The 15,658-nt window shown below is 27.3% G+C and overlaps 1 protein-coding gene across 1 annotated transcript in view; it reads right to left on the bottom strand.

The window, feature by feature from the left end:
- Positions 1 to 14,911, bottom strand: part of LOC123294793 — a 237,369-nt gene extending 222,458 nt beyond the window's left edge. The window contains exon 1 of the mRNA XM_044875943.1: positions 14,802 to 14,911. The gene's annotated coding sequence lies outside the window, so the exon portion shown is untranslated. The remainder of the gene's footprint in view (positions 1 to 14,801) is intronic.
- Between the last annotated feature and the right edge of the window lie 747 nt (positions 14,912 to 15,658).

Below are 15,658 nucleotides of genomic sequence, written 5' to 3'. Positions count from 1 at the left end.
CTGAGTTAATTGTTGAAATACCATGTATAGTCAGTGTTGATTTCTTTATCCCATTACATATACCAACATGTGACACATACATAACTGATAATCAAGTATAGTACATATTATAAAATTTCCGCCCTAATTGTCGCCCTCACGGGTAAACAGTGATCTTTACAAAAAAATGTTTCAAACAAAAGTTGTTAATTTTTTTGTAAGGAACATTTTTTACATTTAAACTTTTATTCTATCTCTAACGGTTTACAAGATGGGTACTACGGACCCATGACCCAATTGACCCATGTTGCTCATTTACGAACTTGACCTCACTTTTTACGTCCTAAGCACGCTGTACAAATTTCAGCTTGATATCTCTTTTCGTTTTTGAGTAATCGTGACCACAGACGGACGGACGGACGGCTGGACGGACGGACGGACAACCGGAAATGGATTAATTAGGTGATTTTATGAACACCTATACCAATTTTTTTTTTGTAGCATCAATATTTTTAGGCGTTACAAACTTGGGACTAAACTTATAATACTATGTATATTTCATATATACATGGTATAAAAACTTATAATACTATGTATATTTCATATATACATGGTATAAAAACGTGCCATTTGCGTAATATTTGAAAAAAATATTACTTTCGCGTTCTATATTATTACGTTACATTATAACGTTCGCGTTTTACACAGTTATCACAGCTTTTTTTTTTTGCTTGCAAAACGTATTTTCACACTCCTCTAAGGATCCAAATATCATACCAAAAAGAGACTTTACATCGCGATTTTTTTTTTTTACTGACGTAAGGGTATTGTATGGAAATTTGTGTGGTAAGTGATACAAGCCGCAGCTTTCTGTAATGCCTGATGGGAAAAATACAATTTTTTTATCATACATTATCGTACCTCATTGACGCCATTGTTTTTGGCGTAGTAAGTAAGTAACACAAACTGAACACTCGTTTTGATCAAAAAGATTCAATAATTCACTGAAACCTAGATGCTCATTTGGGTGACATAATCTAAGTTTAAACTTTTAGCATTCTTAATGGAAAACCCTTTATTATGTTCATCTTTATGCCTCTATGATTGTATAACCATATGTTTAAATACAGTGATTCATAATATTTTAATAGACCAAACGAATAGGCGAAATGAAAAAGCGGCTTAACAGACTTTAAATACCTTTGAATTATAAACACTGTTAATAAAATGGATTTTTAAAAGTTCAAATTGTACACATAAAAAAAATTACATCTTTACATTTCTTGATTCGCACTTTAATGGAATTTAAATGTTAATTACCTAAAATTTAAATGTAGAGTCAACAATGTGTTAGTCATGGTCGGTTACAAATTAACTAATTATTTGAATAACATTTATTTCAAAATAACATTAATAAATAAATATTTAAAAATTCCATTCTTTTTTTTAAGTGTTAATATAAAACTAGAGGTTAATCAAAAGTTATTTGAAGGTTAAAAGGTGATATTAGAGATAAGATTTTTTTGAATGATATTTCGAATGGTAGGTATTTAAAATAAAAAACATCAATATTAGTATATGTAAAATTAATTATATTATTTAGAATATCTGGATGACCGAGCTTTGCTCGGTCTTTTTTTAACTTAAAAAGACAAATTTTATCACTAAAATAAGAACCGTTTAAAACTCCACATAACTACCAATTTGAATCCCTTGGTACACCAATAGATGCCAGGAACAGTCCTATTTTACATTGTATGTTTCAGTTTTTCATGAAAAGGCGGATAAAACGACATTTCTGATAAATGAAACCTTGTTAGATCGACTTATCGCCCCAAAAAACCCCTACATACTTATTTTCATGAAAATCGTTGGAGCCATTTCCAAGATCGTAAATATATATATACAAGAATTGCTCGTTTAAATATATAAGATAAGTATGTCACTTTTTTTATCCCTACTACTACCGTTTTTTATAATATTGAACACAGAATTTTTTGTTTCTTTATCTGTTATATTTTAATCGAACTTTATACCAATTCAGACAAAAATCATGGAACCTATAAAAATAATAAAAAAATATTTTCTTGAACTGGTTTAAATTTTAGTGGGCTTCGACTGTTAAAGTCGCTATGTATACTACTGGACTTTTTAAGTAATGCGATCGGGTTTTGATTTTTCTAATTTTATTTTTCTCTTATTATACTATATTCAAACTTTAAGAAACAATTTATTATTCAATTAATATTCAAATTAAATTGAAACACATACAACATACGCGCTCAAAACATAACCACTCTTTGACAGTCGGGTAAAAAGAATGTATTTTAAGATTCAAATATCTTTATGTAGGCGTATTAAATTAGGGTATCACCTCGGGTATACGGTAATGTATTTTATAACCAAACAATTTTAGAGAATGAAAACAAAACATTTTTAGAGTCCCAGTGAATAATATTTATCTAATTGTGGTAGGCAATACAGAAACTATCATAAACATTGTCAAATACATTTATAGCATACATACATATTATATATGTAGATAGATATAAACGCATATAATATTATTGTAAATTCAGTTAATTAACTTGTAATTTCAAGTACCTTTATATAACCTGCGTATAGTACCTACTCCAGACACAAAACATATTTATCAGAACGTACACATTAACTTTCAATATAAAATTTTATTAATATTAAGAGTTTAATTTTATCTCTATCCTATTTTATAATATTTTAACTCCATTTAGTGTGTGGTTTTAGGATGTACATTCATGACACTTGTTCATAGAGAAATGAACAAAAATTATGCGAATATAAATGTTTAAATGATTTTGAATGATTTAAGAAAGGCAAATATGTCATTGAATTAATTTCGTTGAATTTTTAGTTTAAAAAGTGACAAAAAAGAAGATTATTCATGGGGCTATACTTGGAAAATATAAATCGATATTTCGGTCTTTAATTTTTAAACGTCTTTAAGCATAATTTTCTTAGAAATGGGAAATTTTAATGTTTTGGGTATGGAAAAATGCGTGTGTGGATTTTCAGACTACGAATGCATCTGGCGCAATAACCACATGCTCGAAATCATATTCAAGTCCGAAACTAGGGCGTGCAAAGGAGGCACCCACCACCGGCGCAACAGAAAATGAGAATAAAACAAACAGTAAAAAAAGAATCATGTAAAAGGCGCTCAGTAATTAAGAATATTTTAAAAATCATACTTTGTAGCTCCAAAATAACTTTATATAAAATTATAAACTAACAAAAAAAAAAAAAAAACCACTCTGAGCTGACAGTAAACTGTGGTATATAACTTAAATTGTTATATGTATGTCTATATAGTATCTTGTATGTTATATTATGTGTGTAATAATTATAATAACGCGCCTTTGTCCTATACAAAGGCTCTTGATCGCATGGATTAACTTTATTTTTTATCGCCCAAAAACTAATATTTTCGGAAAATACCGACCCAAATTTTACAAAAATTTAGTAGGATTATATATTGGGTTTATTAAAATTGCATAATATTTGGATGTAATAGAGCAAAATTAAATTTTTTGGATTCTGATGAGGTTATAAAGTACAAACATGCGCTTATTTTAATAACACAGGCAAATCCGATCTTATTTAAATTTTATTTAGAACCCACTAATTTTGGAACATTTTTTTCAGCGATAATGTCAGTTTTTCGTTAACTACCACTACTTATGTACTTAATTCATGAACCAGGACTCCAAATTCTTGAAACCTATTAGATCTAGGTTAATTTTGAAATTTGGAAAAAGTGACCTAAATTTAATAGAATTACATGCGTGCTTGGTTTATCGAAATTGGATAAAATTTGGATGTAATAGTCAAAATTAAATTTTTTGGATTCTGATGACGTCATAAAGTTAAAAAATTCTATTTTTTTAGTAACACAGGCAAATTTGAGTCAATTTTATTGGAAATTTTTTTAAATACCACTAATTTTGAGTCCCCACATTCTTTAAACCTATTAGAGTTATTTTTAGTAGGATTACAAATTTAGTAGGGTTATATTTTTGGTTTATTAAAATTGGATAAAATTTGGATGTGATAGAGCAAAATTAAATTTTTTGGATTCTATGACGTCATGAAGTTCAAAAATTCGATCTTTTTGATAGCACATGCAAATTTGATCCGATCGATCTAATTAGAATTTTTTTTGAAACCCACTAGTCTTTGCTCATTCATTTCGGCTGTGATGTTGGTTTTTTGCTAGCTATCATTTATGAGCTTAATTTCGGGACTAGGACTTCACAGTTTTGAAACCTATTAGAGCGAGGTTAATTTTGATCTCAAATTCGAAAAGTATAATCCAAATTTAGTAGGATGATATACATGGTGTACCGAAATTGAATAAAATTAGGATGTCTTAGAGCGAAACTGAATTTTTTGGATTCTGATGAAGTCATAAGGTTAAAAAAGTTCATTCTTTTGATAACCATTTTCTTCATTTTGATACCATACTCGATAACTTTGGTTAATTTTTTTTATTAACGCATTACTGTTTTGCTCTAAAAATGTGCCATTTTGTTTTGTTTTTTCAAACACTTATCTAAGAAAACTGGGGTTTTTAAGTATAATACTATCTTAAATGTTGAAATCCATTTAGCTGTTTGGATTATACGAGACAATTTAAAAAATTTATATACAATAATACATACAAGATACGAGCGAAAACATTTCTACTCCTTGACCGTCGGATAAAAATAGATATGTAGTATCGTATCAGTATCAGTTTTCTTTTCTATTAACAGTGTCTTCTACATCGACACACAAAAAAAGTTTGTTCAATCTAAATATTTGTTATAATTAATTAATTAATAAATTAATAATAACTGTATACACATACTGAATAGAATATGTAAACTAAAATTTACACTCAAATTCATAAAAATTTGAAAAGACCACCCACTTGTTGAAAAATTGTTCCACAAATTACTTTCTATTTCGAATGATTTTAATTAGTGTCATTAAAAGAGGTCTAAACTGAAGAAATTGCTCCGGAATATCAACGCCTACACGTAAGATTTTGGTCTATATCTCAAAAACAAGTCATCCAAGCGCCAATGGGATTTTTGTTTTTTTGTATTCTTGGAGTAAAACCGTTAGTCTAGAAAATGATTTTTATCGTGAATGAGGACAAATAAAAAAAATACAGATTGATTTGTTTTAAGATCGGCTTCCTAACGATTGAGACCTTGAAGTATACTAATTGTTTCACAAAAACGGTGGTTGTTCATGGGTCCGATTTTTCTGAATATTTAAATGACACCCAAATGTGGTTGATTTTTGGAAGAAAAATATCCTTTGTAGGAGCTGAAGAAGTTACTACGGAATATCTGCTATTGTAACGACATGACTCTTAGTCCATATCTCACCAAATATTTTTTCAAACATCAAATAAACCTGATTTTTGTATTCCTTGGATCAAAATTAGTTTAAGAAATGAGAGTTATCCGTAAACAGAAACACAAATTTCTTTAGGCAGTGCAATCGTGAAAAGGATTTTCACGATTTTTGGAAACTTTTCTATATGTCTCGAAAATGGTTCTTACCATTTTTTCAAAAACAACCTAATGAAACCTTAATTTACAACAAATTTTTTTATTTTAAATAAAACGGTTCTTTCAGTCGTTTTTAAAAAATAAACACCTAAAACTTTTTATGAAGTTCTCAATCTTAAAAGTCTAATCTTAAAAAATTTTATTACATTCTCAATTCTTTGGAGGAGATATGTACTTTAAAGAGACCCTTACATTTCGGAGTTGGAAATTTTTCGAATTGAACCCGCGTACGCTCTCTGTTTGAGCGTTTAATTTTTTTGCATCATATGTGTACTAAATAGGCACATAATATATTTAATATTTATACCATATATTATTATGAAATTTTCTGATATTAATTCTGGTATATGAAATATATCAGAGTACATTAAGTTTAGTCCCAAGTTTGCAACGCTTAGAAATATGAACACTAAAAACAAAATATTGGTATGGATGTTCACAAAATCATCTAATTAGTCCATTTTTGGTTGAACGCCCGTCCGTCTACCCATCTGCCTCTCGATAACTCAAATCCGAAAAGAGATATCGGGATGTAATTTTATTATTATTTAATTTTATAATTGCATTGTTCATTTTATTTATGAATTTTATTAAACAGCATTGTCCAAGGCGTAAAAAGTGATCTTGAGTCGATCCTATAAAAAGTGGTAAGGATCAAAATTGTAAAAAATTTAATTCCAAATGACTTTAGTAATGACCATTTTTCGTAATGACCAACGAGTTATTCAATAAACAAAAATTAACCCTCAAATTGAAGATGGTGAATGGCGCAGCAGGGTTGGAATCTCGAAAACCGAAACATAATCTGCCAGTGAGCTCTCCCCAACCATTTCCGAATGAAAATTTCTGTAATTATTTTTAATTCAAATTCTAATTAGACAGGCGTATAAACTTATTTACAGAAATAGTATTCAACACTGTCTATAAAGAGTATTTCAACCATTTACTTAGTCCATTGCTTATATTCACTTGTTATATATGAATTTAATAGACTAAATATATGTTATTAAATTTATTTTGGTAATAAATACTTGAACATTTATTATAATAATAATATTTTAAGTGCTTAAATAATATTCATTAATTATATATACACACACAAACGTAGGTACTATAAGTACATATATAGTAGAGTAGATGAGCTATAAGAGCGAGTTTATATGGTGTTAAAGCTTTATGTGAGCTTGTTGTAATTGATTTAATTTAATAAGAGTCTTTTTGAATTACAATCCTGTTATATTATAATTTATATGTATCAAGTGTTTTCATCATATATTCAAACAAATATTTATTATATACTCGTTTTGTAACTTTCAAACTGGATAATTTTGTGTTTATGAAAAAAATTACAGTTAATCACAGTTTTTAGCACTATGATTAAAAAAAAAAAAAAATAAAAGGAAATAAATAAAAATACACTAAAAAGTAAAAAAATAACGATAATATAATGTAGTTATAATTATTGTTATTTTTGGAGTCGGTGTCAGCCAAGTTCATGTAGCAAACTACTCTGTCACAGTTGTTCCCTTGACTGACACCGACTCCAAAAATAGCAATAATTAAACTACATTATATTTATATACGTTATTTTTTTAATTTTTAGTGCATTTTCATTTTTTTACTTTTTGAAGTGGGTTTTATTTTTGTTAAAAGTTTTTTTTTTGTCACTAAAAAAGAATCATTCAAATTGCTTGCTCATACTTAATGCAAATTTAAGACTTTTATGGTTTTCTCATAGATGCCATTGTAAGAACTAGACCAAATTGAAATGGGTACAAATAGTACTTTCACACCTTCCAACATGCTCAATATATAAAAATATGTGTCGGTTTTTGAAAAATGTTCTTATTTTAGTGAGAGAGATCATACAAATTTGTATGATGTGATTGTTAAACGTGGCGGCCGCAATGTAAGTCCGATTTGAATAAAATTTAGTATCAAGAAGGGTTTCGGTATTTGAAAGGTCAAGTTCGATGATGAGAAAATTTGTCATATAAACAAGGGGAGGGGACCCGCAAAGTACAAAATTTTGATTTTTTTCAAAATAAAAAACATTTTTGTATTTTTTCCGTTTTAATCAAAAGACTACTCTTGTGATTTCTTTTCTAGACGATATAAAAATTGTCGAACAACTACAAATGCAATAATATTCGATTTAAAGAAAAGTTTGTTATTTTTTCTTTTATCTCTGAAGGAAATCGTTTAGCTAACGCAATTATATTAACGTTTATTTGAAGAAAAAATAACATTTTTGGTTTAAGTGATTTATAAAATTTAATTTTAGATTGCCTCCATTTTATTAATTTCCAAGATTCCCCATTTAGTGTTAGAGACCCTATGCGTGGTTCTGTATTATTTTAATGATATAAAACAGTCACTATGACGATACGAGTCGTAAAAAGCCTCAATTCTTCATCACATTGACTAAACCATGAAAAGCACCTTAACAACACTGGTTAAGGCGCTTGGCATGAATCCAAGAGACCCAGATTCGATTCCTCAAATGTGTAAATTTTTTGCATTTTTTTCTAAGTAAGATTAATTTGACATGTTATTCGCTTTAATAGGTTACGTCATTGTATCATTAAAAAATAATCGAAAGATTTGGTCGTTTAAAATTTGTATACAACATTTAGTAAACATGCATTAATAATAAATTTAAAAAAAAATAAAATCATGAATTATATTTTTAACATGGTAAGAGAACCAATATAATGTATTATTAAATTTACTCGAAAGATATTGTTAATATAGGGTATTATTATTAATTTTTGTAACCCATATGGGGTTTTACCACTGGGCAGTGCATCGGCCAATATCGGTGGCCGAGCTTCCGAGCCTCGGCCAAATTCCGGCTGAGCACATTACCAGCTTATGGCCGATGTTCGGTTGTCCATTTACCGTATGATTACCAATCTACTGAATTAAGCTAAATTGCCAGTTGTATTATTTTTGAAGTATTAAATACACTAGATAAAGATACCAAAGATAAGCTATTTTAAAATAGCAAAATAAAAAACATAAATTTTGTTAAACAACTTAATTTTTTTACTCTTATCTAGGTCCTAGGAACTCCAGAAATATGTCATTCTTATTATTCATTGGAAAAAATTTTTCTTGTAAAACAACATCCAATTTTTAAAAAATATATAAATTTTGACGTTATTTTTTACGGTTTCAAAAAAATTTATAAGTTCAACTTATGCAGAATACTTTAACAATAGAACCAAGAGAATCAAAAAGTAGTAGTATAAAAGTAATAGGACTATGTTAAAATTTGTTAGTAAGACTGAGTCCAATAAGAATAACTAAATCCACTCTAAATAACAAGTAAATGAAGAATAGAGGCTGGTAAAAACTTGATTAGTATTAGTATGTTTATTTCTACTAGTAAAATCATGGTAATATAAGTAAGGTTAGGCATACGAACGGCAGCCGTGACTCGAGTATACTCTCTATAGAGAAAATTGTCTCTGGCGCCACGGTATTAGCCGAACTTCGGCAAATCAACGGTAACCGAGGATCGCCCAAGGTTCGGTCTTCGGCAAAATGCTCGGTTACCCCATATGGGAATTAAGTAATTTTTAAAGAAAATCAGGCGGCGTTTACCACATGTTAAAAAGTTATTATAAAATAGACAATATTATTTGTATAAATTCAATCGTAGTTCTTTAGCCCTCAATATCAGTTGATCCTTATGTTGAATTAAACCTTGTGTTGAAATTAAATTATTTATTTTAAGGTAAAATTAATAGTTGTTTTAATTCAAATTAACACAACAAATATTTTACAGAAAACGACTACGAAACTGGATGATTGCATTGGTAACTTTCAAAGTATATCAAATGATTAATAATAAAAGTTTTATTAAAACCATCCTGTAAAATATTTATACACAAACATATTTACTAAAAAAATAAAATTTTTTAAAACAACCTGTCTTTATATGATGTCTATACATGCATATTATACAAGAATATAAATAAAAATTTAGTACATATATGTGAATTATTAATTTTCTTAAGGTCGATTGGACCTACACTCAAAAAAAAAAAATTAAATATTTTATTTGTTAATTTATTATTTAAATTAAATACTAATTAAATACTAATTAATTATTAATTACTAAAAATAATAAACAATCGTCCTTTCTCTATGTTCATCTTGGCGGATGCAAATTTTCGTCAATTTTTTTTTTTCTTAATTTAAAAATTTATAAAAATCTTCATCAGACAATTTCTTTTAAATTTTAACGTACTTTATCAAATAGAAAATGGAGCACAACATTATTGAAATGTATGCGTTCCTTCAACATTTGCTATTCATAACATGTAAAAATTTCAATTTTTAATTATCAATAGAGAACTTGTTTTTTAATTATATTATTTTTGGAAAGTTAACAAAAAATTACTTTTTCCCATTTTTTTCATGTATTTTTACAATTGAAAATGGTTTTTCTTACCTAAAATTCAAACGCCAATAATGTCAAAACACCGTTTTTAGCAACGCTAGCGCAAGGACAAATGATAAAATAACATGCAGAATGATAAGTGGTTTATTTCTAATTATGCTTTCATTGTATTAACGTAATTTATCATAGAAATAAGCTGAAAAATGTTTATATACCGTGATTCCGATTTGTTGCCTCAACGGGCTTAAATACGACCTTTTTTTTTATTCAAAAGTATAACTATCTTTTATTAATAATTAATAAAAAAATGGAATTATTACTTATAATTATTATTATTTTTTCAGAATAATAGATTAAAAAAAGTATAAAATTATTAAATTGTCTCACTTATTCTATTATTCTGAGAAAATAAAAATAATTATTAGTAAACAACTTATCATTTGACCTAAGCAAACAAACCACACCCATTGTCACATAGTTTGTTTGTTTACGTACAATAATTTAATGGTTTTGCAAAATAATATAATCCAATCAAATCATGTTATAATTTTTAAAAATCCCTACCTCAGTTGAATATTATTAAAAAAAAATTTACTAATTAAATATCTTCTGATTATCATTGGCTACTGGTTATCGAATGATAGTCAGTGAATAATCAAATTTATCAATTTTTGTCATACCTGTAGCTCCCAAATTAAGGCTCAGATCCAAATTTGGAAAAGAGTTTTTTTGTTGCTCTTGATGAGCTTATTTTGAGAAGTTAGGTTTCTGCAGTTAATAACAGAACACGTTATATGAATTTATGACAAAAAGAATTAATGCAAGTTCTCCAAAACCTTTGTCAGATTTTTTTCAAAAAATTATTTTAAGCGTAGCAATTAATAACAAAACAAAAATTCAGATTTTGTTTCAAACATTGACTTAATGTCCGATCAACCTTAACTGGGTAAATGGAATGGATAAAAAAAGACGTCACATATGAAATGAAAGGTAAATATATTATTTATAATTTACTTGTGGCAGAAGACTTACATGTGTTTAGTAACATACATACCAGTCAAGTTTATTTTATATTATATACTTATATGTATAATACAGTACGTTTAATTTAGAATTGTCTGCCACTTCCAACTGTTGTTAAAGAAGAGATAAAATAGTTCAAAAGCAAGGCTGCCATTAAACAAATATAGACCCTGGACACAAAACGATCACGAAAGCTCTGTGTAGATAGGGGTAGATTAAAAAATCTGAACTATTCAACAATGGTCTTTAATTCTTTTCAATCACAATAAATGAATTGAAAATTTTAATATGATTTCGAAAAGCAACTCTTAATATTCACAGGTTAGTGCTTAAAATTATTGTAAAATTATCCTTCAAGTTTTCAGATAAGCAAAATGTTAGATGTGTTAAAAAAATAGGTTTATATCTAAGGGTCTTATTATTCAAGAAATCATTGCTGTGATTTTTTTGTTGTTGTTGTAGATTTAAGATTATCCTATTGACCTAGAAGCCGTTAGTAATTTTTTCAATTTCCACAAAAAGGCAATTCTAAACTAAACGTTCGTTACAGATATATATAACAGGCTTAAATATTATATTTTAGAAGGGTGTGAGAGATTATATGTTGTATATCTATATTATATATGTATGTTTGATATTACGTGAAAAAGGGTGATTGAATAATATAAAATATTTATTGCTTTAGAAAAGGTTATTTCACCCTTTGCAATTTCGATGACATATAATTCATGTACCTATTTTTGACTTTTATAATTTATTTTAATTTATTATCTCATTTGGAATAAAAAAAGTAAATAGATACACACATACAGAAAATTAAAAATTCCCACTTTTATTTTTAATGAATCATTAATTCTTAAAAGTCACTATGTAATAAAGTATTTTATTAATTTAAAAAAAAAAAAACATAAGACCTTTAAATACTTATCTAAAAACATGCGTGACGTCATAAGTTACCATCTGTCAACTGTGCTTCGTGGTTTTCCTGATTTACACGTTAAACACATTAAAAAAGCTAAGAAAAGGTTTTTCTGTATGGAATTTTTTCTTCAATTCCTGGATTGAAGTAAATGTATTGTTTACTTGACTGTTGATGTTTATATTACAAGTTAATATTCATTGAGCTGACGATCGCAATACTTGGAGGATGTGCGAGCGCCAGGGTAACTTTGAATAAAAGGCTTGATTTTTCTTTAAATGAAGTTAGACTAAGTCTAAATCAATCCTTAAAGTTTAAGGGGGGTTTTAAATAAATAAATTACTTTAAAAGTATTCATATTTGTCATTGGTCTTATGGAAAAATGGTAGATGGATAATGTATTTTCATAGATTTCTCCAAAAATAGTTGGTCGAAATAAAAAAAACAATTTAATTCAAAATTAAAACTTTAATCGATATCTGGAAAAATTTTTAAAATATCGAAAATCTAAGATTTTGTTTAATAATTTAGCTTTCAGTATTTCGAAAACCAAGGCAGAAATTTTATTATATTTTTCGTCTACATTCATGAAGTTCATAATGAAGTTCATAACAAAATTCATCATCAAAGTTGAAAATAAGGTACAAATAATTTCAACCACAAGTTTAAACTTGCCTTGGCCCTCGTACTACCTTAATTTAAAAAAATCATAAATTAAAGTTTATTAAAGTTTTTTTTTTTTGAACTACTTAAATTTTAACTTGCTTCTTACAACTAGTGCTTTGCTTTATTCATAATATTTTGGATTAATTAAGATTGTTAGTACAGACAACATTAAAAACTAACCTTTTTGTGTCCAAAAGATTATCAATTCCCAGTAATATTTAAAAGATTAAAATTATCACTAGGTATATACATAAAAAAAAAATATTCATAAAAAGCAAATTAAATGATGAGTTTTGTGAAAATTTATTTTAACTTGGCGAGCGATAACACAAAATTTCTATTAACACTAAAAATTACTTTTCTATTAACCGAAGAATTCAAAAGTTTGTGTTTGTGTTTGTGAAAGAAAGAACAAATACCACATTAGTGTGTATTAGCCAGTTAGTTCGAATATGTGCCATGCTCGCGTGTATACCTAACTGATCATTATTGCACTTGTTGTACAATATACTATCCCGTACTGGAAGGTTACTTTAGTAGAGGTGAAATCATTAACAAATTTATGAAAGTCTACGATATAATGTTTAAATGTATTTTTAACACCTAGTTTATCTACTTTAAGCTTGAGAGCGTTAATTTGTGGAAGTTATAAACGTTAATTAAACACATTTTATTTGCTTAAAATCCACGTAATTTAAGATTTTGTTAATCAAAATATTTTGTTTATGCACATTTCGACTTGTTAGTCATCTTCAGAACAATATTGTTCTCATCTTCAGCACAATATTGTTCTGAAGATGACTAACAAGTCGAAACGTGCAAAACAAAATATATTGATTGACAAAATCATAAATAAAGTGAATTTAAAGCAAATAAAATGTGTTTAATTAACCTTTATCATTTATTATCATTCATTATTTATTGTTTATCATTCATTATTCCCAGCGTTTTTCCTGTTAAGTTTTAAAAGATAATTTTAATTGGGTTTTAAACAAAAAGAGTTTTGGTTCAAAACTAGGAAGTAAAAATTTTTATCACTTTTTTATATAAAATATCAAAATTTATGGCTGATAGCTCGAATGTCTATTAAACTAAAAGCTGTTTGTAACTATCCCCAAGCTGTAAAATATTTTCAGCGGTAATAAAAGATCAAAAAGCAACAAACTGCGTCCTGGGGGAGTAATTGTGCTCAAGTAGTATTTTTTAAGGTAAAGAAAGAAAAATTTTCTCATATCTATAAAGTTATTAAGCACAGCTTATAGCAAACATTGTAATGAATCCCCAAAACTGGTTTAGATAACGTAAGATAAACAGTGACCTAAATAAATTCAAAGTTTTACCTTTATAAGATCGTAACACTTGATTTGAGAGAAAAATGAAACGATCTATTAACCTATTTATTTAGATAAATTGATTCAAATTTAGACCACAAATGAATTTTTGGAGATTACTAAAACTGAAACGAATCGTTATGCAAATAACTTCTTAAAAACAATATGAAAAGTCAAACAGATGATCTTCCTATTATGCCTGTGTACTAATTTATAATTTTAGGGAAAGTATGCTAACATTTGCTTAAAGTAGGTGAACAATTCATTATCGTCTCTTATGTTTATTATTATAAATATTTTGTATTTTCGACAGCTTTCGAACAATTCAAGATATTTTCCTGACTAATTAACGTTCTTTAATAATTATATTTTATTGAAATTTTACGATTCATTATTTAATTCTCGGCATATTTGACACAAGAAATAGTTGAATCATTAAATTAATTCTAAAAATTGCATATTAATAGCTTTGTGTTTATTATAATTATTTATTAGGTAAAGATAAATATTTACTTTGACACGTATTTAAGTAATGATTAAAAATCAAGAACTATTTAAAAATAACCAGTAGCGTTATTTTTACAATTTGAGATGGTTAATAGTTATGACATCAAAGTTATGAAAATAATTATTCTTAATATTCCATAAAATTATATAAATTTTTTGTTTATAAATACTTTTTTTTTTCATTCTAAATAATTCATATATAAGCATTATTCATAGCTCAAAACTTAATAATTACTGGCTAATAGCCATAATACATCAAGCCGATTGTGATAAGAAAAGGTAAGCTATGAAACATTGAATAATATGTTAGATTTTTTTTTTTCGAGAATAATGATTACCAAAATAATAATTAATTTTCAACTTACGATAAAATTTTTTTTCTAACTGGTCACTTCGTTAGACACAAAAAGTTTCCAAATAACAACACGAAACACAGAATAATTTACAACCAATCTATTCTACAGTAAATGTTCAAGTCTCAAAAAATTGAAATATACATTCACTTGTCTACAATTTTCATTTCCACGATACTATAATATTTAAACTATTATCTACATTAAAAAACTATCATACAAAATAAAAACTTCACAATAACATATAATACAATATATGAATTCGTTTATAACGAATTCAAATCATAAAATTCAGATAGTTTGTATATTGTTAACGAGCGTCCGACGTTAGTCAGTATATATTTTTGTTATTCACGTTGCTTCGTTATTCAGTATAACGAATCAAAACCAATATCTCTCTCTATTGGTGTCTACAATACCGTATACTTCAACGTCTGAATATAAACTGACGCCGTTTGCAACACATGTTGTAAACATTGACAATCCACCACCAACAACCATCATGTTAAATATGAGGAAAATGAGTTTTCGTTAGTCTTCGTTTTTATTCGTTAATAACAATAAAAAATTTGAATGTATAGTAATAGTAATAATAATTTTTGTTTTATTATTTTATCACTATTTTCAGGTATTTGTAAAGTAATTTGAATAATTTTGTTTTGTATTCGAGAAAGTATTCATATGACGGATGAGCTTCACCATATACCTCTAGAAATACTCCTCTAAAAATTGGTTTATGCTTATGTGACTTATTAGCCTATCAACTGTTATAGCAAACGGAACTCGGAAAGTTTTCGATCGCCCCCACAGGCTGATTTGAAGTGTATATTTGATATATATCCGCTTTTTCTTAATTTATTTGGAACATA

The sequence above is a fragment of the Chrysoperla carnea genome, chromosome 3 (assembly GCF_905475395.1).
Source record: "Chrysoperla carnea chromosome 3, inChrCarn1.1, whole genome shotgun sequence".
In the NCBI taxonomy this organism is placed as follows: Eukaryota; Metazoa; Arthropoda; class Insecta; order Neuroptera; family Chrysopidae; genus Chrysoperla; species Chrysoperla carnea.
The sequence above is the reverse complement of the archived record's forward strand: the minus strand, read 5'-3'. Positions and strand labels throughout refer to the sequence as shown.